The following is a 25,416-nucleotide window of genomic DNA, read 5'->3' on the forward strand; positions in this document are numbered from 1 at the left end:
CCTTGCATTGTTGAGTCCAGGAAGTGCTTTTGTATTCATGAAGCGTCTACCCACACGCCTTTGATTAATTACATGCTGTGTTTCATGGAGAATTGGTGAGATCGGCGAGAGAAACTTTATTTAATGCCGCGCAACTGCTCTACGTCTAGGCAGAACATTACGCTAAGTGAAGAAAGTGAAGAATGGAACTGCTCAACTGCTTCTGGGAATTAAGGACCTTCATCAACCATCGGCAGCATATTGACTCACATGTGGGGTATAATTTGAAACTCTGTTTCGTTTACAGTTTTTGTTCCCGTTCCTGTTTTTTTTTTTGTTAGCCTCTTCGCTGCGGCGCAAATTCCGCCGCAGCGTGCTGAACATTCCAATCGCGGGCGTGGTCATGACGGCTCCCGGCCGTCGTCCGCACACGCCCACCGTGACTCATGACGGCCGGGAGCCGTCATGAGCATGGAAGAGGTTAATGGAAGGAGTTTAAAACTGAAGTCTTTCTGTTGCCATTTCTACAATGGGTTCGGTGATACACAGCTCCATAGTGCTTCATCAATGTCATTGTTGTGTGCCGTGCAAGCTTCTGCCATGTTTTTGTATGCCATGCTTATTTTTGCTGCCATTTGCTATTGTGTGCCATGCTTAGGTTACTACCATGTATGCCATATTCTTACTGGGTGTGGTTATCCCTACGGTCTGCTGATCTTGTAAGGCCATTATTAATTTCTAGCCTATCTGTATTGTGTGATGCTTGGGAGTGGGTCTATTGTCTTTTTACCCTGATCTTGTAGGGTGTGAGGCTTTACTTTTATGGAATTCTGTGCTTTGAGGGGTCATGTACCCTGTACTTTTTTTTTACTTAGGGGTGCATTGAGGAGTCATGTGTATTGTTATTTTACCTAGGTGTACGTTGAGGGGTAATGTACCCTGTGCAGTGTTTTGCCTAGGTGTGCGTTGAGGGGTTGTGTACTCTGTACTGTTATTTTACCTGGGTGTGTGTTGAGGGTCGTGTACCCTACGCTGTGTTTTGCCTAGGGGTGTGTTGAGGGATTGTGTACACTGTACTGTTATTTTACCTAGGTGTGCGTAGAAGGGTCGTGTATCCTGTGCTGTGTTTTGCCTTGGTGTACGTTGAAGTGTTGTGTACCCTGTACTGTTATTTTACCTAGGTGTGCGTTAAGGGGTCGTATACCTCGTGCTGTGTTTTATCTGGAACTTCTTGTTTTGCAGCGTGAATCTTTCTGGATTCACTATGCTGTGCATTATTCCGCGGTCTGGTGGTTGGGTCCGGAATCGTAGTCTTTCTTCATTTTTTTTTGTGTAGCCCAGGTGGGCGTCGACGTCCCACCATTTGGTGTACCTCTCGTGACGTCGGCACGCTTCCTGCGGAAGCTCCCACCATGGGGCGCCATCCTCAGATTATTTTTTCCGCCGTTGGGTCTGGATCGTCACCGTGAAGCTCCAGAGTTTTTTGGGAAGAAAAGAAGAAAAAGCATGAGTTTAATCGAGAAAAAGTTGAGGAAGACTACAGAGAACAAGATCGACAAGCCGGGACGACAAAGAAGGAGGAGAACCTCGAGATCTTTGACGTCCAACGGAGAATGCGCACTCAGGGACCCTGAGCGCAGGAATGGACAAGACACCCTTTAAATTCTGCCGTAACTGCCACCATAAATACGCGTTGAAGGACCAACACCCGGTCTGCAATCTTTGCCTGCCAGTCGACCACGACAGCAAAGACTGCAACGCCTGTTCCGTCTTCACACCGAAGACACTCCGGGTTAGAGCAAGACAGAGGAGAGCCAATTACAACATGCAGGGCAAGGGACAGACCCCGTCGCTGCACGATCTGGGCCTCTCCACTGACGAGGAAGACAACGTCGCTGAGGGACCAGATGACTTCACGGTCGCAGAGACCGATAAGAAAACGTCTGATAAGGTAGGAGAGACGTCGAACACTAAACCCTCGACAGGGCCCGAAAGGCTCGAGTCGAAGTCCTCGAAAGGAGCACCGGTGCCGAAAATTTCGACGACCGCAGCTGCACCCTAGGACGAACGGCCCGGCGGATCCTTCGAAAAGGATTTCCAGGTGGCGAAGACCGGCGAAAAGCCAAGGTCGTCGAAGCAAGGCCAAGAACTGGGGCGCTCGGCTTCGAAAGAGAAGGTCACGTCGATGCCGGCTCCGGCGAAAAGACCCGCGCTCGACGCCGAACAGGCCACAGAGTTGGAAAGAAAGAAGAGGAGGCTCGAGGCAGAAATGGAGAGCATCCTACAAAGAAAGGAGTTCGACGATAAAATGAAAAGATACACGATTCCAACAAAACCACCGTCGGTCATCGTAGACGTCGAGGAACAGGAGGAGTTCGACGCCGAAGAACTGTCGATAACTCCCGGAGAAGAAGAAGAGGACCTATACTATGAGGGAGAAGAAGATGATGACCAACAAACAAACTACGGCTCGGCGCCGTCGACGACACAGGACCTGGAGTGGCAGGACCTCGACGCCGAAAACCCGGAAGAGCCTGTGGAGACTTACCCTTCGAGGCCTTCGCCGCCCGATGACATTGGGGCCTACAATATGGTCATCAAAAGTGCAGCAGCAGCTTTTGGGGTCAAGCTGGAGGAAGAAAAGCCTAAAGCAGACTTTTTGCTGGAAACGCTGCTCCCCATTCAAACGAGGAGCCAGTTCCTCCCCATGCTCCAAAGTGTCATAGACCAGGGGAAGGAGGCGTTCAGGGACCCAGCAACATGCAGGTCCATCACACCTAGGACGGAGAAGAAGTATAAACACTCCTCCCAGGACCCTTCCTACATCAAGGGATCCGTCAACTGCCAAGAAAAGGGCTAATGTCCCGGCAACCTCTGGCCCACCACCAGACAAGGAAATCAGGAGGATGGACCTGACTGGGAGGAAGATTGAAAGAAACGCGGCAATGCACTGGCGAACTCCAATGCCCTACTAAACAGACACCAATACCAACATTGGGACGAAATGGGGCAGCTAATCAAGCACCTCCCCGAACAATACCAGCAAAGAGCCTCGCACCTGGTGGAGGAAGGGAAGAATATCGCGAATTCTTGCCTTAAAACGGCCTTAGATGGAGCCGAAACATCAAGCAGGATCTCAGGCTTCAAGCCAGAAGTCCAGAACAACATCCTGAACACCCCTTTCAACGGGGATACGCTGTTCGGAGCCCTGGTGGATGAAAAACTCACCCAACTCGAGAAAGATAACGAAACAGCAAGGTCCATGGGGGCCCTGCAATTCAGAGGGATGAGAAGAGCGACTCCGACACGGAGTCCATACGGAAGGGGCGGAAACCAGCCGGGAACGTCACACCAGACATTCCAGCAGGGCCACCAGGGAAACAATCACGGCCAGCAGGGGCAGCAGAAACAAACTTGGCAGTACCAGCCTCGGGGCCAGTCCTTTCGCAATAGGGGGAACAGACGAGGGCAAAGGCGAAGAGGGGGGGAACAACCCACCTCAAAGTGACTCCGCCCGGCGAAGCGTGCTCACCCACAAGATCTCTCCGAGGGTAGAGCACAAAAAATTCAACAAAAGAGGGTTACACAGACCAAACACCAACGAACATGCAACACCAGTAGGTGGCAGGCTGAGACGTTTCTTCCAGGAGTGGAAAAAGATAACAACAGACAAATGGATACTCAACATCATACAGTTTGGATACTGCATAGAGTTGGAAAGGAAACCACCAAACAAAAAACCAAAGAGAAGGGAACACTCAGGACAGGAGCTAGTGCAACTCCGAGAGGAAGCACAAGAACTACTCCAAAAGGAGGCCATAGAACCAGTACCATTCAAAGAAAGGAACCAGGGAGTGTACTCAAACTACTCATGTCCATCGTGGACCTCAAAGATGCCTACCTGCACATCCCAATGAACAGGCAGCACAAACATCTGTTAAGATTTTCCATCAACAAAGAACACTACCAGTTCACAACCATGGCATTCGGACAAAAGTCCGCACCAAGGGTTTTCACAAAATGCCTTGCGGCAGTGGCGGCGTACCTGCGGAGGGAAGGGATTCATGTATACCCTTATCTCGACGACTGGCTAATAAAGGCAAGTACACGCGAAACATGCGTGGAACTCGCACAGCGGGTCACAAGGACGCTAACGAAGCTGGTATTCTCTATACACTGGCGGAAATCCTCAATGGAACCGGAACAGATGAAGATCTTCCTGGGGGCACAGATCAACACTATAAAGAGAACGGTGATCCCCAGCGACAAGAGAACACTGGCCCTGCTGAGGGAGACGCGCCTCTACCAGATGGGGCGAGCTCTGACAGTGAGGACAGCAAGCAAGATCATGGGGATGATGGCGTCATGCATTCACCTAGTCGCCAATGTACGCCTACACATGAGACCATTCCAGGAATGGCTGCAACAGCAATGGTCACAAGCAACCAGAAGTTGGGAGGATCTAGTGGTTGTAACACAAGCAGTGCAAGAAGAGATAGCGTGGTGGAACAAGGAGAACATAACAATAGGAAAGCCCTTGACACCACCAAGCCCAACGGTGACCATCTACACACACGCATCCCAGATAAGATGGGGCGCACATATGAACAAGCTCAGAGTGAGGGGGTCTGTGGACTCCAGCAGATGCGGTCAGGCACATCAACTACCTGGAATTGAAGACCGTATTCCTAGCCCTGAAGGCCTTCCAGAAAAAACTGTACAACTAGAAGGTATTGATACAAACAGACAACACAACAACGATGTTCTACATCAACAAGCAGGGAGGAACCCAATCATTCCCTCTATCCAACCTGGCACAGGAGATTTGGAGATGGGCCATCCCACTCAAAATAGACCTACTGGCCATACACCTACCAGGGAAGGACAATGTGGAAGCAGACTGGCTCAGCAGGCAGATTTCAGCATCCCACGAGTGGGAGCTCAATGGACAGGAAACGCAAAGGCTATTCAGAAGGTGGGGTACACCGACAATAGACCTGTTTGCAACACACCTGATTGCAAAATGCCAAAACTTCGCATCCAGGCAACCAGAGAAACAATCCCAGGGGAATGCCCTATGGATAAGCTGGTCAAAAACATTTGCCTACGCTTTTTCCCCAATACCACTGATACCCAGGTTACTCAACAAGTGCAGGACCAGCAACATGACACTGATCCTAGTAGCACCACAGTGGGCGAGACAAACCTGGTACTCACAAATAATGGGAATGGCACAGGGGCCACCCCACAAGTTCACCAAAAGGAAAGACTTACTCTCCATGAAAAACGGAGAAGTTCTACACCCAGAGCCAGAGAGCCTCAGCCTAGCGGCATGGCTCCTGAAGACATAGAGTTCGCACACCTTAAGCTACTACAAAGCACCATGCGAGTGCTCCGGGAGGCAAGGAGACCAACGACACGAAAATGCTATGGGGAAAAATGGAAGAGGTTCACACAATGGTGCAGCAAAAAGAAACTGCAGAACAAGTTGACAAAGGAATCAACGGTGCTGAGATACCTCACACACCTACTAAAGGCTAAACTATGTTCATCCTCGCTAAGGGTACACCTAGCAGCGATTGTAGCTTACACACGAGGTGAGACGGGGAAAAGTTTCTTTACATCACGAGTAGTAAAGAGATTCCTGGAAGGGGCGAAAAGGATAGCGCCAACAAAGAGGATGCCGCCGCCGGCATGGAACCTCAACATAGTCCTGACGGAACTTATGAAGGCACCTTTTGAGCCCATCCACAAGGCCTCACTACAAATGCTGACAATGAAGACAGCCTTTCTGGTGGCAATAACCTCGCTGCGCAGAGTAAGCGAGCTGCAAGCACTAACACTGCAAGAACCTTATATCCAAATACAAAAGGACAGGGTAGTAATGAGAACGGGCCCACACTTCATGCCGAAGGTGGTGTCGGCATTCCATATGAATCAGACAATAAAAAATACCGAGCTTCTTTCAGAACCCAGCCACAAGCGCAGAAAGGGCGCTGCACACTCTAGACGCAAGAAGGGCGGTGATGCACTACATAGAGAGAACCAAGGAGAACAGGAAAACGAAGCAGTTTTTTGTGTCCTTCGAATCCAGCTTCCTGGGTAGACCAGTAACAAAAAGCACCATCGCTCGATGGATCGCACGGACGATACAATTCTGCCACAAACAGGCAGGGCAAGAACTATCGGAAGGGGCAAGGGCCCACTCCACAAGGAAGAAAGGAGCAACAATTGCTTTTCTGGCTAACACACCCATTCAAGACATATGCCTGGCGGCAACATGGGCTTCAGTGCACATGTTCACTAAGCACTACTGCGTGGATATACAAATGAACAAGGAAGCACAAGTAGGACAGAAGGTGCTTCAACATATATTCAACGACCAACGCTCATCTTCCACCCAGCCGCCACAAAGATGACAAACCGCTACAAAGTCTATGCACAGCATAGTGAATCCAGAAAGATTCACGCTGCAAAACGAATAGTTTCTTACCTGTCGGTGTAGTTTTACAGCTTGAAGATCTTTCTGGATTCACTAGCAAACCCACCCACCTCCGCCAGAAAGATGAGGCTGGAGAATAGAGAACAAGCAGAGACTTAAGAGAAGTGTGTAAAAGGATATAATTAAGGAGAAAAAATTGCCTAGGATTCACAAACAGAACACAAAAAAAAAAAAGAATCCGAAGATGGTGCTCCAAGGTGGGAGCTTCCGCAGGAAGCGTGCTGACGTCACGAGAGGTACACCAAATGGTGGGACGTCGACGCCCACCTGGGCTACAAAAAAAAGACAAGAAGATTTCAAGAGAACTTGCCGTTCACACGAGAATGCACACACTGGGGGCCCCCTGAGTTCAGGAATGGACAAAACCCCTTCAAGTTTTGCACCAATTGCCACCACAAATACGCCTAGAAGGACCAGCATCCAGTCTGCAACCTCTGCATGCCGCTCGACCACAACAATGAGGACTGCAACGCGTGCTCGGCGTTCACACCCAAAGACCCTCAGAGTAAGAGAGCGGCAGAGAAAGACGAACCACAACATGTAGGGGCCACCTCCATCGCTCCGAGACTTGGGCCTCTCCAGGGGAGAGGAGGACAACATCTCCGAAGGACCAGAGGACTGCACGGTCGTCGAAGTCCATAAGAAAACGTCGAAGGAGGTAAGGGAGTTGATGAGCCTCGAACACTCGATCGACACTCGAAAGAGTGAGACAAAGTCCTCGAAGGGAACAGTGCCGTCAAAACTCTTGACAAAGGCAACTGCACCCAAGGACAAAGAGCCCAGCGGATCCTTTGAAAAGGACTCCCGGATGGCAAAGACCCACGAAAAATCAAGGTCGTCGAAGGAAGCCCCTGAAAAGGACTCCTCGACGCCGAGAAAGGAAGGGTCGACAACTGCTTCAACAACAACGTCGACGACCGGGAAGCGCTCAACCCCTCGACGCCGAACAGGCTACCTAGATGGAAAGGAAGAAAAGGAGGCTTGAGGCCGAAATGGCGAGTATCCTGCAGTGGAAGAAGGACTTCAACGACAAGATGAGCCGGTACACCATCAAGAGTGTGGCATGATCTCGATGCCGACATGCCAGAAGAAGGGGTAGACACATACCCTTTGAGGCCTTCACCACCAGACGCTATAGGGATCTATAATTTGGTGGTCAAGAATGCTGCACAAACATATGGGGTAAAATTGGAGGAGGAGAAACCCAAGGCTTGCTTTCTCCTGGAGACTCTTACCCACACAAACAAAAAGTCAATTCCTGCCCATGCTCCCTAGTGTGCTGGACCAGGGCAGAGAGGCTTTCGAGGAACCAGCTATATGTAAGCCTATAACCCCAAGAACAGCGAAAAAGTACAAGCACTCCTCTAAGGACCCTGCATACATTCAAGGATCAGTGCCAGCTGATTCAATCATCACTGCAACAGCTAGGAAAAGGGCAAATGTGCCCACAAATGCAGGACCACCTCCTGACAGGGAAAGTAGGAAAATGGACCTTACAGGGAGGAAGGTAGAATGTAGTGCGGCAATCCAATGGCGCATCGCCAACTCCAACGCCCTAATCAGCAGACATGCATACCAGCACTGGGAGGAAGTAGGGCAACTCCTGAATTACCTACCGGAACAGTACCAGCAAAGGGCAACCCACCTGGTAGAGGAGGGGAAATACATGGCAAAAACATGTTTAAAGTCTGCCTTGCACGCCGCGGAGACATCCAGCAGGCAGATGATGATCGTGGTGAGAGAAAGAAGGCACGCATGTCTGAGGATTTTGGGATTCAACCCTGAGGTACAGAATAACATCCTGAACACTCCCTTCAACGGAGAACAACTTTTTGGGACGCCAGTCGATGTAAAGTTAACTCAACTCAAGAAGGACAACGAAACTGCAAGGTCCATGGGAGCACTGTAGTTCAGAGGAATGAGAAGGGGTACGCCCTCAAGAAGGCCAAATGGTAGGGGAGACAACCATGTAATCACAAAGGGAACTCCACAATGTATGGAGGGGGGAACGGGAGGCGTGGGGTTCTAGGAGCTAGCGGCCTCCATTACTAAATGTTTACCACAGAAAGCTGCTCCTAGTGAAGTGTGACTCTACTACAGTTATAGAACTGTTGTGAGTTAGGACATCTCACAAAAAGTGACGGACTGGTCTCACACACCACCTGGTGTCATGCTTCATCATCGGCCAGTCCTCGCCCTCCAAAACCTTCGTTTGATGGAGGGCGGGCATACACCTGGAGACAGGGATGCACTTCTAAACTAAAGAGTGGGGGCCCGTGGGATGGAACGTGAAGTTAAAAATCATTATAGTTACCAGAAAAGAAATTTTAATGTGGCCAATTACTATATGATGCTAAAAACAAGAGGACGGTGGGTGGGGTGTTTAGTGTCCCCTAACCGTCTCGTGAAAGGTCGACATGTTTCTGCCTAGTTGGCTCGAGCGGGTCCATGGCATTCATCAGGACCTAAGTTAGAATTGGGGGCTCCGTTCTTACCAACAGGTAGCAAGAAAGTACCACTGCGCGGGTGTGGCGAGGGCCGCACTCCGCTTCCTAAATGGCTTCCAAACGTCAAGCCCTAGTTGAAACAACTACTTGCCACATGGGGGGACGGGAGGGGAAACTCCTGTTCATTTGTCTCAGGCAAAGTATCCCGCGTTCAGCCTATGGTGTTGCTCCCGGTCCTCCCGAATGTAGCGAGGACCGGGAGCAACACCATAGGCGCAGTGGTACTTTCTTGCTACCTGTTGGTAAGAACGGAGCCCCCAATTCAAACTTAGGTCCTGATGAATGCCCTGGACACGCTCGGGCCAACAAGGCAGAAACATGTCGACCTTTCACGAGACGGTTAGGGGACACTAAACACCCCACCCACCGTCCTATTGTTTTTAGCATCATATAGTTATTGGCCACATTAAAATTTCTTTTCTGGTAACTATAATGATTTTTAACTTCACGTTCCATCCCACGGGCCCCCACTCTTTAGTTTAGAAGTGCATCCCTGTCTCCAGGTGTATGCCCGCCCTCCATCAAACAAAGGTTTTGGAGGGCGAGGACTGGCCGATGATGAAGCATGACACCAGGTGGTGTGTGAGACCAGTCCGTCACTTTTTGTGAGATGTCCTAACTCACAACAGTTCTATAACTGTAGTAGGGTCACACTTCACTAGGAGCAGCTTTCTGTGGTAAACAGGGGAGACAACCAACAAAGTACCTCGCACCAAACCTTCCAACAAGGTTATCAGGGAAATGGCCAGGGACAGCAGCAACAGGGACACCACCAGCAAAACTGGCAGTACCAGCCACGGGGCCAGTCCTTTCGAGGCCTCTCGAATGGACGAGGACAGGCACGGAGAGGGGGGGGGGGCAACAACCCGCCTCCAAGTGACTTCGCCAAAAGGCAGACGTCCACCCAGATAACACCTCAAGGGGGCATCCATAGAGGAAAAAGGTTCAAGACAAGCAGTTTCCAGAACATATAACACCAGTAGGAGGCAGAATAAGGAACTTCCTCCAAGAATGGAAGAAGGTCACAACGGACAAATGGATACTAAACATCATACAATACGGATACTGTATAGAACTAATAAAACAACCTCCAAACAAAAAACCAAGCAATAAGTCACACTCAGAAAAAGAACTTTCATTCTTGATACTAGAAGCACAGGAACTGCTCAACATGGAGGCAATAGAGATAGTACCATACAGGGAAAGAAACAAGGGTGTTTATTCCAACTACTTCCTCGTACCAAAGGTAGACGAAACACTAAGGCCTATCTTGGACCTAAGGTTCTTAAACAAGTTCATAGGGACACAGATTCAAAATGACGTCTCTGCAAGATGTAATACCCCAGGTACAGGAAGGGGATTACATGGAAACTATAGATTTAAAGGACGCCTACTTGCACATCCCCATCAACAAACGTTTACTAAGGTTTGTGATCAGCAAGACTCACTACCAGTTCACAGTGCTCGCATTCGGGCTCAAATCAGCGGCAAGGGTGTTTACAAAATGCCTCTAAGGAGGCAAGAAATGCATGTATACCCCTACCTCGACGACTAGCTCGTGAAAGCAAGCTCCTACAGCCAGTGCTAACAGCACATCCAGCAGGTGATACAAACACTAAGCCAACTGGGGTTTTCAATCCATTGGGGAAAGTAGTCAATAGAGCAAGAACAGGTGAATATATTCTTAGGGGCAGAGATCAACACCATACAAAGCAAGGTGTTTCCCAGCACAAAGAGGATTTCGGCAATACTGAAGGAAACACGTTTGTACCGCAAGGGACAAGTTCTGACAGTGAGGACGGTGAGCAAACTAATGGGAATGATGGCGCCCCATCATTTGGTCCAAAATATTCAACTCCACATGAGACCATTCCAGGAATGGATACAGCAGCAATGGTCACAGGCAACAGGGAGTTGGGAAGATCTAGTGGTTGTCACACATGCAGTGCATCAGGAAATAGTGTGGTGGAACAAGGAAAACATATCACAGGGGAAACCATTCACACATCCAACTTCAACAGTGACCATCACAACAGACGCCTCCCAGCTGGGGTGGGGTGCACACATGGACAAACTCAAGGTGAGAGGGTTATGGTCGCTGCAGGATGCGGTCAAGCACATCAACTATCTAGAACTAAAAACTGTGTTCCTTGCCTTAAAAGCCTTCCAGAAGGAGCTGTGCGGAAACAGGGTGTTGATCCAAACGGACAACACAACCACCATGTTCTACATCAACAAACAAGCAGGAACACAATCGGGGCTAGCACAGGAAATATGGACATGGGCCATTCCACTAAAAATGAACCTCCTAGCAATATATCTCCCTGGGAAGGACAATGTGGAAGCAGACAGACTCCGTAGGCAGACGTCAGCATCCCACGAATGGGAGATCAACCAACAGGAAATACAGAAAGTATTCCGGAAGTGGGGTACACCTCAAATAGACCTATTTGCAACACACCAAAATGCCAACTCTTCGCATCCAGACAACCAGACCATCGGTCACAAGGGAATGCACTATGGATAAGTTGGTCAAAGACATTTGCATACGCTTTTCTCTTGATACCACTGATACACAGGGTACTCCGCAAATGCAGGATCAGCAACATGTCGCTGATACTAATAGCACCTCAGTGGGCCAGGCAGTCCTGGTTCTCACAAATAGTGGAAATGGCGCAAGCACCAGCACACAGATTCCCAAGAAGGGACCTGTTAACAATACAGAACCGAAGGGCGCTACACCCAGAGCCAGGGAGCATCAGCCTAGCGGCATGGCTCCTGAAGACCTAGAGTTTGCACACCTCAAACTACCGGCAAGCACAATGGCAGTGCTCAGGGAGGCAAGAAGACCTACCACAAGAAAGTGCTACATAGCAAAGTGGAAAAGCTTCTCCGAATGGTGCATTATGGAGAAACTACAAAGGAAAATCACAAGGGAATCAACAGTACTAAGATACTTAACACATCTACTACAAAGTAAACTAAGCTACACATCCCTACGGGTACACTTAGCGGAGATAGTGGCTTACACAAGAGGAGAAACAGGGAAAAGTTTCTTCACTCCCAAGTAGTAAAAAGATTTCTAGAAGGAGCAAAGAGAATCGCACCTCCAAACAGAATGCCAGCACCAGCATGGAACCTCACCGTAGTGCTAACTCAATTGATGAAGGCCCCGTTTGAGCCTATTCACAGGGATACACCGCACATGTTCACGCTAAAGACAGCCTTCTTAGTGGCCATCACATCACTACGAAGGGTAAGTGAGTTGCAAGCGCTAACACTTCAAGAGCACTACCTGCAAATACACAATGATAGGATTGTAATGAGAACAGACCCACACTTCATGCCAAAGGTGGTGTCTCGGTTCCACATCAACCAAACAATCCAAATACCTAGTTTTTTCCAAAAGCCAACCACAAGCACAGAAAGGGCGCTACACACACTGGATGCCAGGAGGGCTGTAATGCACTATATAGAAAGGACAAAGGAGTGCAGAAAGACAAAACAGTTCTTTGTTTCCTTTGCCAGCAGTTTTTTGGGACAACCATTTACCAAAAATACCATTGCACGGTGGATTGCACAAACCATACAACTATGCCACAAACAAGCAGGGCAACTGTTACAAGGAGCAGCGCTTGCTCACTCAACAAGGAAGAAAGGAGCAACAATTGCGTTTCTGGCTAACACACCAATTCAAGATATTTGCCAAGCTGCAACATGGTCTTCAGTGCACATGTTCACTAAGCACTACTGTGTAGATATCCAAATGAACAAAGAAGCGCAAGTGGGACAGAAGGTATTACAACACATATTCAGTAACCAGAGCTCATCTACCACCCAGCCTCCACAATAAGGACAAACCGCTGCAAAGTCTATGCACAGAAAGATTCATACTGCAAAATGTGTAGTTTCTAACCTCTCGGTGTAGTTTTGCAGCTGGAAGACTTTCTGGATTCACTAGCGAACCCACCCTCCTCTGCCAGAAAGATGCAACAGGAAGAAAGGGATTAAAACTGGAGAAAGACTTAAAAGATAAGAGGAAAAATAAGAGTAACACAAGACAAGAAAAAAGAATCCGAAGATGGCGACCAAAGGTGGGAGCTTTTGGAGGAAGAGTGTCGACGTCACGAAGGACACCAAATGGTGGTATGTCGACGCCCACCAGGGCCACAAAAAAAAAAAGAGAGAAAAGACTACAATTCTGGACCCAACCACTAGATGGCGGAATAATGCACAGCATAGTGAATCCAGAAATTCTTCAAGCTCCAAAACTACACCGACAGGTAAGAAACTATACGTTATGTCAGGTGTGCTAAAAGGGGGAATTAAACCACATCATTGTTGTCCTCCATTCTCCCAGTTCTGCACAATATTACCAATGCGTAATTTCTATTTTTATTCAGTATTGTTGGAAAGTGGATAATTCTCCTATCCTGAGTCCTCTCAAATTTGCAATTATTATTTGTATATTTCTCTTTCCTATTGTACTTCTACTGTGCAATGTGTTATAACTTGTTTTCCTAATTATTTATTGTTTTCCCAAGTTAAGGAGATGTGTTATAACTTGATTGCCTATAATGCATCCTTTCCCTGGTTAGCCTTTCCCTGCTGCTCAGCCAATATGAATATGGTGTGTGTGGAATGCTAGAATGCTCGATGAGGTAGTGGAATGCTGGAGTGCCTGGTGGAGTGGAGAGAGAGACAGTTGGAGTGTGTGGGCTGAGCAGCAAGGACGCTGCTCCTGGTGGGGCTCAACTTTATATATTCTACTTGCCATCTAAAGCTGACCTGTAACTAAGCTTAATAAACCTCTTTCTTGCAACCTACCTCATGGCTACCTCTGGACTTCTTTTGGATTACATCAGTCTTCTCATGTACGTAATGGCCTGAAAATCTAGAAAGAGTGCAGCAAGTTGAATCGGTGGGCAATGGGCTTTCTGGTCTGGAAGGTCAGTCTTGTACTGGGTATACAATATCCCTTCAAGCGCTTTGTCAGAGCTGTGTCTACGTGGACCATTGACCATGCCCAGGTCATGGTTTACCGCTGGCTCCCACCTCATGTAGGATTCGTAATGCAGGTGTGTTGGTGCTCATTTACACCGTCACCAGCAATATCCTGGGCAGATGGACCACACAGAGGAAAACCTGGAGAACTGCTCAGGACGAGTAATCAAAGTTTTCTTCTATTGTCTTACTCCTGACAAACCCTTGCCTTGCCCATTATTAAAGAGAGATAAGGGCAACCCTAACCTGAAGCCACAATGTTGCTCAAATACACTGGAACACAGCAGAAAAAGGTATTGAAAGTCCAAGTCGCGAATGCAAAAAACCAACAGCAAGACAACTAGACAGACGGAAAAACAGCTTTCAGAAACCTCTCACAAAAGAAAACAAGGGGCAAACAAAACAACTGCACACAAAAAATTTCAGGACAGTGTACAATAGATAAGCAAAGTTTATGACAACAGAAAGCTCAAAACACTGTTATTCACAAAATTAAATAATTTCTCGCCTTTCAGACGGTTCTCCATATCTGTCCTGCCTCTGCTGCCCTCGAAGTAGCACAAAACCATTTTCCTGTGTAAGTCCTTGCGGACCAGGATGTAGGTATTTGGCATATCAGCATCAAAAATAACCCTGAGAGTCTTGACCTTTGTAGGAGGGGAGATGAGAACATTGCTTAAGATAATGTAGGTATCGAAAGGTCTGCCGTTTTAGGAGTATGGTTCTTGAAAAGCAACTATAAGAAATTGTCTTGTGCTCCTCAAGATTCACCTTATTACTTAGTATTCATCCATGTTTGTACCACGAGAAACACCTGTTTGATACAGAGGAGGTCCTAGTCCAGGCAGCTATAAAAGCTGAACATAATCTGAATGTTGTTGGCACAATTGTGAAAGTGTTCCCCTAATGTCTGAAGAATGTCTGAATGTCAGGTTGCATGAAAATATTAAAGCCAGACTATCAGTCTCCCAAGTTGTTAGGAGATTTAGCAAAGGACTTCCAATTGAAAAGTGGGTTCCTTTTGAATGATCTTTAATAATAAACAAATGTTGGATATGCAATAGAGGTTCTCAGTGGAGTTTAGAAACTCCGCTACAGGCAGCTTTTAGGGTCTGTTGTCCAAAGACATATTGTAGACATTAATAATATTTAATGGGCTTTGGGTCAGCCTATTTGTTTGCTTTCTGCTCAAACTAAAATTAAAACTAAAATAATCATGTTGAAATGCAACAGTGTCAGTGGATTGGTATTACAAGAAGCTACTGCAGTGCCCAACCGTTTCATCGCTCCCCATATCCCCCAAAAAGAACATAACAAAAAATAAACATCGCCAGCAATAATCCATGAGTGAGTGAAGCAGGATCGCAAAGCATGCCTTGTGTTAGGAGCGGATTGGCGAAGGTCTCAAACACCATCTTGTTTTTTGCCCCTTCCCGGGAACATATCCTCTTTACCATTATTTTGCATCCTAACTTATATTCTTCCACTGCTCAGATTTACGGAGTATTTTTTCTTTTCGGTTGGGCACTTCATTAGAATGTATGTGTGTGTTTTTTACATCTCTGCCTCGTATCCTCTTCTCCTTGCTAAATTTCGGCCGGTGTTGCTATCTTCCTTGTGTGCTTTTCTTCTGCCACCAAACCCCACTGCTCCCATACCTCTCCGGCTGTTGCTCTATTTGTACTTCTCCCCAGCTTCATTTTAATTTAAAAGTCCCCCATCACTGTTGCTTTCCTCCGCCACCAGCTACTCTGTTAACACCTCCACCATTCTTTTTTAAGTTATATTTATTTATATATTTATGTTTTGGGCTGGACTGCCGCAAATGCTATAGTTTCTCCATAAATGTGCTTTCTTACAATTAAAAGTTCCTTTTTTCATGTTGACTGATCTAAATGGCATACACCATCTTACACCATCTTAGCTTGGTCCATAATAAATATAATTAAACGATGCCTGCGTCATAGCCCATGAGTGATGATTCATGTAAGTGACTGCAGAATGATGCAGCCATGTCATTGTGCCATTTTTTTCTTGATGCTAAATAGCATTGGGAAAATCATTATACTTTTACAAATTTTCTTTACCATCGCCAATAAGCACTGGCAAAACCACAAGATCCCAAAGGCAAGAACTTTTGGCTTTGCCAAAGCTTTTTTTCCCACCAGCACTCCCTGGCTGTGCATGTGCTTACTTTCTCCTACCTGTGTACTGTTTCACCACTCACTTTCCCCCATGCTCTCCATGCTGCTGGTCTGCTGCCTTGTCCTGTTCCGCCCCTGTCTCTTGACAGTATATTGTATTTCTGTTGCAAGGTTAATGTGTTTGTGGTGTACTGTTATTCTGTCAGGCCAGGTGGAGAGAAGTTGTCCTCTTTGAACTGCACAGCTGGAACCGATCTGCTAGTGTGGAGTGGATGGACGGATGTACTGCTCTGCAGGCTAGCATGGGTGGGTGAACCACTCTGGGCTAGCTAGCCTGGAGCGAACGGATGGGTTGATAAACTGTTCCATGAACTAGCATAGGTGGATTAACTGCTTTGGGGTAGTATGGAGCGGATGGCTAGATGAACTGCTCCATGGGTTATCATGGGTGGCTGAACTGCTCTGGGTTTGCATGGGTGGATGAACTCCTCAGAGCTAGTCTGGAGCGAGCAGAGGGTGGATCATCTGCATCATGGACTAGCACAGGTAAATGAACCACCCCGGGCTTACCAGTTTAGCACAACCACCTCGAAAAAACATTTTTGAAAGAAAACTAGTGGATTTCTGAGGCAATCCAAGGATGAGCATATCAAAGAAGGAATGGACTCAGTTCCGTTTACCAAGTAATTCTACTCCGCTTCTTGTCTGATCATGGATGGCACACCCTCCCCAAATAACTGAGAGATGCATTCTCACTTAAGACGTTCACTATAAACGAAACTGCAGAAAAGGGTTAAGTCCTGCTTTGAAGCTGTACAAGTCAAGTATGATCATATTACATGCTGTTTGAAATCTTTTGTTGCTGACATATTAGTTCTCCATTTACAGCTAAAAATGGCACACAGAACCTAGCTGCCTGCATTCTGTTCTGCCTAAACAACGTCTTTACCAGCAGATATGGCTCACAGCCGCTTTTTGGATGTATACTGTGCATTTGTTTTCTGATCTCCAGGGAAAGTGTCAGCATAGAGATGGATTTTCTGCTCCCCTCTCCGTGTTTGATGGCTGTTCGGCTATACTCAAAGAGAGAATTGTAACGAGCAATACCAGCAGGCTGGGTGTTAGTTTACTGGGTGACTTAATGTCCCTGACATCATGTTACATGGGGTTTCATCTGTCCAGTAAATATACATAAGACTACAAGTCCCAGAATCCATTATATTTTTTTAATTAAACCATATGGGTGTAACATGGTGTCCCTGGTTATCTGCGATTATCTGGTGGTGAAGAGTCTTGACCTGTTGCTTGTAGTTACTTCAGTAAGTGACCCGGAGGCACCAAAACAGAGCGACTGCAGGTAAAGATCTTTCATTGCCTGAAAAGAAGGTACCGCTCGATCGCTCTGTCCTTTTTCCCTATCCAATATGGATACTAGTGAGTTCACTCTCCCTGTCCCGTTCTAGACCCTCTGGCTCTAGAGTGAGATTTCCCTCTGTTAGCACTCAGTCCTCTAAACCTTTCAAACTACTGCTTTCTTCAGCCTCCCTTAGAGCAGGGTGAAAGGAACCACTGTCTTTGTTATTGTTATTGTTAAGGTTATTTCTAAAGCGCACGATTCACCCTGGGGCATCACGGCGCTATACCTGGTAGAAAACTAAGGGGAAGGTGAGAGAAACAGCGGGAAGCAAAAGCTGATCATGAGTGATCAGAACAGAAAGGTTTTCAATTTTTCCTGAAGGTGATGAGGGAGGGGCAGGAGCGTATGGAAATGGGGAGCATATTCCAGTAACGAGGGGCGAGATATGAGAAGGACCTCACCACAGAGCGGGTGAGGCGGATTCGTGGGGTCTTCAAGAACCCAAGCGCATTAGACCTAAGGTCACGAACTGAGATTTGTTTAGTGAGTCTGCGGGATAGATATTGAGGGCCTTTTCCGTTTAAGGCCTTATATGTAAGACAGCAGGTTTTGAAATATGCTCGTTTCGCGATTGGAAGCCAGTGAAGGTCTAACAGTAGAGGGGCTGACTGTGAACCCGGAGGGCGGTTTAGAATCATTCGTGCGGCAGTGTTTTGTATGACCTGCAGTTTCCTTAGCAGTGTCGGGCCTAATTCTGCCAATAACGCGTTGCCATAGTCGAGGCGAGAGATCACCGTGGCCTGGACCAGGGTCTTACGATGCTTGGTAGGTAGATAAGGAAGTATTTTCCGTAGGAGCCGCAGGCTGAAATAGCAGGAGCTGGAAATTGCTGCTATATGATCCTTCATGGATAGTGCTTGATCAAGTTTGAAACCCAAGTTATTTACCACTTGTTTGGCGGCGGGGTGGGGGGGTTCACCCAGATCATCGGGCCAGCAGCCCTGGGACCAGCTCAGAGAAGCTTTCCCGATTAGCATAATTTCTGTTTTGCTGGGATTTAATTGGAGATAATTCTCAGTCATCCAGTCGGCGATGTTACGCATTCCGGCTGCGAAGCGAAGATGTTCGAATTGTGCTTCTGGGTTGATTTTAAAAATGAGCTGGGTATCATCTGCGTATGAGATTATCTCAAATCCAGATGATTCTGCTATTTTTGCTAAAGGGGCCATGTACAAATTAAACAAAGTGGGGCTAAGGCACGATCCCTGAGGAACCCCTTTGTCCACACAGTACTTGTCTGAACGGTAAGGTCCCAGCATGATTGTCTGGCTTCTATCAGACAGGAAATTCTGTATCCATTTTAAAGCCTGGTCTCAAATACCGCAAGATATCAGTCTCTCCGACAGCTTGGCATGTGAGATAGTGTCGAATGCTGCGGACAAGTCCAGGAGGACCAGAATAGCTGATCGTCCTCCATCCATTTCTAGCCTCAATGAGTCCGTCACTGCCAGGATTGCGGTTCCAGTGCTGAAACCTGGCCGGAACCCTGATTGTGACGGATCCAAATGATTGTTAGATTCTAGGTAGAGACTTACTTGTCTGTTAATGGCCGACTCAAGTAGTTTGCCCAACAAGGGTAGCAAAGATATGGGCCGGTAGTTACCCAGTATGAGAAGGTCCGCAGCGGGCTTCTTCAAGATGGGTCGAACAAAAGCTTCCTTCCAGGATGGGGGAATGATACCCAAACTGATAGAACAGTTGAACATTTCTTGAATTTCTGGGGCACAATAGGGGGCTAGCAGGGCCATAATTCTGGGGGGGGCACAAATCGTTAGGTGAACCTGATTTAGCCGAAGATATTAATTTAGAGACTTCCGTTATAGAGAGAGGTTGAAATTGTGTGAGATTATCGGAAGTCTGCTGATTGAATTCTGTGGAGCTCCTGCAGGGGGTTACGGCCTGGGCTAGTGGGGGAGGGAAATTTGCATAGATCAAGGTGATTTTTTCCTGGAAGTGAGTCGCAAGGGAGTCGCAGAGATCCTGTGATTCCATCTGAGGTAGTCTGCAGGCTTGGGGTGAGACAAAGTCTCTAACTATGTTAAATAGTGTTTTTGAGGAATTATTGGCCTGGTCAATTTGTTTTAGAATAAACAGTTTCCTTGCTTTTTTTATATTTTGATGGTATTTTGATAGGGACAATTTCAAGGTATGTCAGTCCAAATGTGCTTTGCTGGATCTCCAGCGTCTCTCCAGGACCTTACATCTAGTTTTTTCCGTGCCAAGTTCACCTGCTGGATTACAGTGGGGAGGGGCTTATTGGGACAAGTAAGCCATATTGAAATCCATTCTCAAGCTAAAGAAAGAAAGAAAGCCTCCTCCACATTCTGTTTTTCATGCATTCTCTTCGGTGCAGTATGTAATGTTATGCTATGTTAGGCCATACCTGCCAGTTCTCTGAAAATGTTATTCATTCTAAACATCCAGTTCTGGAGAGTCATAAATGTAGTCACTACCAAAGCAGCAGTTTACAAAAGCTGTGGTGTCAGGAAGAAGTGCTTCCAACTGGTCCAGCCGAGCTTGCCTGGATCATAAATATTATTTAAGCGAGTTACCAGTGAACAGGCATCCATCCTCCTTCATATTGTCATAATACTCAAAAAGCAAAGTAGGTCCCCATTCCATAAGTGCGCATTTAGCGAGCTGCTGCTTACGCTCCCTATTCTTTTGTGCTTTCATTTAGTGCTATTTATTGGCGCAAAATGCAGGCATGGGCATGAGGGGGCATTTTGGCACTATGTAGATCGTTAAATGCAGAATTACTCTTTTTGTATAATTCTGCGTCATCTTGCAGAATTATTGGGTAATTCCCCATGATTACACTACAAGGAATTACATGAGTTACACCCCCTCCCTACTGTAACCCAGAGCTTCGGAGCCATGACATGTAGTTGAGGCTTGAGTTTAACTTTATACTAACTTGGGATGAAACATCGCGAGAGGGAGCTGCTGAAGGTGTGTTGTTAAGCTTCAAGGCTGATTATTGTGGTTAGACCTTGAACTTGCTTTACTGCCTATGAGAAGTCAGTATTTGCCTTATTTGACGTTCAGTGTTTGGACGAGGGGTTGCTGTTTTCCTGAGCCTTTGGGTTTTAGTTCGGAAAAAACATGATGGAGAACACATATCTACACCTCTACCAATTTTCTACCATTCACTTTAAACAAATGAAGGGGCATGGAAAAGTTAACATATTTCAAATGGTTTAATATGTATGTAAGATAATGCCATTCACCTAGAAAAGGTTTTTCCACAGTGAACCATGATACCTCGCTTTACTACTCCCCCCCCCCCCCCCCCCTTCCCCCAAAAATTAAACTGTGTTGTAAAGAGCATATTTTAGCAGAGTGGGAGTTTACCGCCTTGCAGGCACCCACAGTCTTTTCAGGATTACCCGAATGAAGAGTTCATGGCACCCTTCGTCGTCAGCAAGTAGGTTTAGTCATATTATGAACGGGTAGCACCTTGTGGGGGTCTTGAAACTAAGTAGCAGTGTGCGCTTATGTATTTACCGTTGCCATGACGTTGGGCGAAGTAGGTGTATAAATCACTGGTTGAAGCACCTAACGTTGGATTTTCCTGTTGCTATGCTACACCGTATCCATGCCAATTTTATTTTTATTTTAGTTTGTTGTTCTTGCCTCCAGTTCACCTCAGGTACTGACGCCATCAGTGATACACCCGTGCCCTACTTTAGTTCGTTTGGATAATCTGTAAGGCTTTCGCAGATCACTTGTTTTCAGAACAATTATTTGACATGTATTTATTTATATTGAAGATGAAAACCGTTTTAGAACTTAACTAACATGTATGTCATGTATGCAGCCTACAACGATGCCTTATACAGTTATGGTATCAGTGACGAAAGTGATTGACATTACCGTGTGTATATACCCTTTTCACGGGTGAGGGTACTTAAGGAAGGTAAGGGGCAGGTGACTCATTGTTCGAAAGTTCCAGTGTAAAATGCTATTAATATCTGAATCATCCAGCTCTCTTATTCCATTCCTAATTTCTGTGCCTATTGTACCACTCAACAGGAGTTCGTTTGGTGGCAATGCACTTTTTTTCGTTTTTTTTTCTTCACCTAGAATTAAAAAAATTCATGCGAGATCCCCATTCCCATATACTGCTGCTATCAGAAATGCAAGTGTTTGGCTGTTTTTTACACCCCGCGTAGCACACTGACTGAAGCAGTTTGTGCCACTAACTGTATTTTGACAAAATTGGGTGTGAAAAGTCTGTGGATGAATACCCATATAGGTAAGGTGTGTGTGGACCTCCATTTCTTACGGATGACCACAACACCGAACCCTGAGTGTACCCTTGTTTCCACCATTGACCCTGAACTCATAGCGGTGGAATGCTCAAATAACTTGTGAATTTTCCATAGTCATAATTTCTGTAAACAAATATAAATGCCAATAAATTCCGAGATTCAAAATCTGCAGTTTGTGACTCATGTTGCTTTTTTTTGCGCAGCTAAGTTGCTCTTGGGTGTGCGGTAAATGTTGCTGCCCCATCCACTTGTGCATATACAAGACTTCTGCTATCAGATTAGTAATATGAGAACTGGTGGTCATGAAAAGTCGCTCTTCTTCCTTTGCAGGACGGGCTGATGGTTTAGGTATTAAGCCCTAAAGCGCCCTGAAAATTTCACAAAAAATACCAAACTTTGGTGTACAAATCCTGTTTTACTATTTGAAAAATTACAGGGTTTGCAACTTCAAAATGGCTTTTAGGTGTGTACTGAACCCATCTTACAAGACAAGAAAGCCTTTCTGACTCGCAAGATGGGTTTAACAACACATGCCGAATCGCAGTTAGGATGGGGTGTGAAAGGGGTTCTTTATTTGAGATTCAGTATGGCATGAATCAATGGTTTATGACTGCAGTGGTCATCACAAACCATTGATTAGTTACTGGCACCTCGAAGGAGGTGGTAAGTGATTCGCATTGTGAATGTTGTGTCGTGTGACCTCGGATGGAGTTAAAGCGGTTGGAAGGGTGGAGGAACAGGCAGGAGACCACTGCCTTCTTCCACCAAAGCTGTCCCAAATGTGTCTAAATCTATGCATTTTGATGACAGGTTTTTATTTTTGTTAACGTGAGTCGTTTTCCTAGCACTTGTTTGCATTTTATGTGACTTACCTTTCAGACTCTGTATCCCTATATGGCAGACATTCGTATAAATTAATTTCCAGTATTCTGTCGAGTTCTTTCACAGTCATGTTTGTGTAAATTTTAGAAATAATCAGTTGTGTATTTGTTAAGAGGTTTTATATAAACCTCATACGTACCACTTTGCTCATGCCTTAGGAACTAACTACTTTGGTGCAAGAAGGGAGGGGTTCTTCATGGTGCTATACTCTGCACAGTGTTTTGAGGTTTCTGGTTCCCTTCGTCAAAAAAGCAATGCAGGGTTTTTAGGGGGGGTGTGGACAGTAGGGGATTTAGACTCCATAGGTCTGTCCCCTTTGGCGTTTGCATATGGTTAGCCACAGGTCTTTCAAGTTGTTTAAATTGTGAAAAATTCTAAGCCGGCAAGCACATCATTTTGGATGAGCGTAGGTTTCCTACCTTTGATGTCCAACTTGAGTGTCTATGGTGTCACAAGCTCAGATGAGCTCGTCAGATTCACAATCCAGCAGTTTAAGTCTTTATCCACAGACCCCCATGGCTCACAGTGTAAACTACACGCATTATAAAATTGAGACTTGAACTTCCAGAGTGCCTAATTTCTAATGTAGTGTTGGCAGGGATGGTTCATTTATCTGTTCTTACCCATACATTCATGAGTGTGCTCATAAGCCCCGTCTTGTAGGCACAACATATGGTGCTCTTTTACTGCCCATGCTTACTTTGTCCTTTTGATTACCAGTGCTGATTAAGCACTCAGCATGCTTGGCAGGAGTGTGACTGGCACACCAGAGCAACCTGGTACATGGATTGGCAGGATAGTGCATGGCGGACACTTAAGCACTTATTACTTGTAAATATAGTAGGCTAGTCTGTGGAGGTATTGTGAATAATTGTGATAAACATATCAATAGATTTAAACACAGTTATCCTTGGGATTCAGGGTTAACTTCTTTAAAAAAAGCATCTGCTTTTGTGGCAATTTTTAACAGTAATTTTTTTCTTCCAGTGATGTTTGAGGGGGAGGGGTCTGTAGGTGGGGTGATATGCTAGTGGCACTTGATTTGTCATCAACAGATGAATATTGAAGTCCCTTTTTTACCAGTAGTAGTTTAGATCACTCATGGTACAACAGCATTTTGACATACAACAGATCACAGTATATCTGTAAAGTATCTAGTAAAAGAAGAATACAAGTTGCATCCTGTGACAACCCATGAACCCCTACACTCTTATCTATCATCAAGGGAGATGTAGTGTGCCCTGTTATGAGTCAAATAATCTGTACATGCCGGGCATAAGGAGTTTGTTACTAGTAACCCAATAAGATGCCCAATGGTGGCTAAAACTATAAAAACAGTGCGCTTGTGGAGTCACTCTGTCACAGCAAGAGTATCCTGCCCTCTAGTCTTGTTTATGATTTACGTTGTGGTTCAGGGTGTCCCAGTGTTTGATTTAGTAGAATGAGGTGGTTGATGTTGTGGGCGGGGGGAGAGGTGTAGGGGGGGTGTACTTGTAGGGAGGAGGGAGTGCACGTTCACGTACTGGACTTGCTCTTTCAGATTACGGTGGTGGTAGTACGTAGGGTGCAGGTTTTCACTGTGGTCTGTCTGTCTTCTCCACCAGCTTTTCTAGGCCAGTGCCAGGCCGTGACCTCCGCAGTCACTCATTTGACTAAGTCCCTCAATCAGGATTCTACAGTGGGGGCATTTGCTGACTTCCAGGCCATTGCTGTACGACTTTTACCAAGTACAAAAGCTAGGTCGGTAAATTTTACATCATATTTGTACTTTCGCGTGCTCGCAACAACTACTAATATGCACTGAATGGGCTTGGGAAGTAGGACCATTCCTGTTATCTTGGATAACAGAGATAGTAGTATTACCCAAAATCACGCTGACAAGGCAGGCCCACATCATGTGATAGAAGTCCATCGTGGGGCATGGGCGGAGTGGACATTTCGGGGAGACATCTACATCGTTTACTCGGGGGGGGGGGGGGGTACATATTCCACCTCGGTATACATTCCAGGGGGTCCATATCTTGGACCATTTCCGGGGGCAACCCCTCGCAGTATACACAGATTTTTCTCGTTGCATGCACCAATCAAGGTCCTTTTTCCAGTCCGCGACTTTGGGTGCATGTGAGGCCCCCCAGTGCTGTGCAATATTCCTTTTGGCTATCATGCAACCAAGTGTGACCCAGTGTATGGCGTAAGGGTTGAGGTCCGTGGGATCCCAGATATTGAGGAGGCACCTGGGAGCTTCAGGCCGGATTTCAGCCTCTAAGGTTTCACTCATAATTGAATGTATCTTATGCCAGTACTCCTGAATTAATCTACAATGCCATATGATGTGTATGAAAATACCTGGTTGGGAGCACCCCCGCCTGCAAGACCCATCCGCACGACCCCCCATGTGCACCAGTTGAGGCCCCGTTATATATATTCTGTGCAGGATTTTGAGTTGGACCAGTCGGAGCCGTGCAGATATTGCGACTGTTTTAGGGGATGAAATCGCTGTCTGCCACCCTTCGTCATCCAATTCTATACCGTCTGCGGTCCATTTCTCCTGCAGTAGGGTCAGGGGATCACGCATGTTGTTAATTAGTTTCCTATACGTCAGGGATATAGCCCGCTCAGGCAAGTGCCCGTCAAGAAGCCTATCCTCCAGGGGGGAGCTATCTGGTAAGGGGGCATCCCTTGGTAGTGCAGTCTGTAGTGCGTGTCG

The 25,416-nt window shown here is 46.5% G+C and overlaps 1 protein-coding gene across 2 annotated transcripts in view; it reads left to right on the top strand.

The window, feature by feature from the left end:
* MKLN1 (muskelin 1) overlaps nucleotides 1–25,416 on the top strand; it is a 653,324-nt gene that overhangs the window by 208,433 nt on the left and 419,475 nt on the right. The window lies entirely within an intron of this gene.

The sequence above is a fragment of the Triturus cristatus genome, chromosome 4_1 (genome assembly GCF_964204655.1).
Source record: "Triturus cristatus chromosome 4_1, aTriCri1.1, whole genome shotgun sequence".
Taxonomy (NCBI): domain Eukaryota; kingdom Metazoa; phylum Chordata; class Amphibia; order Caudata; family Salamandridae; genus Triturus; species Triturus cristatus.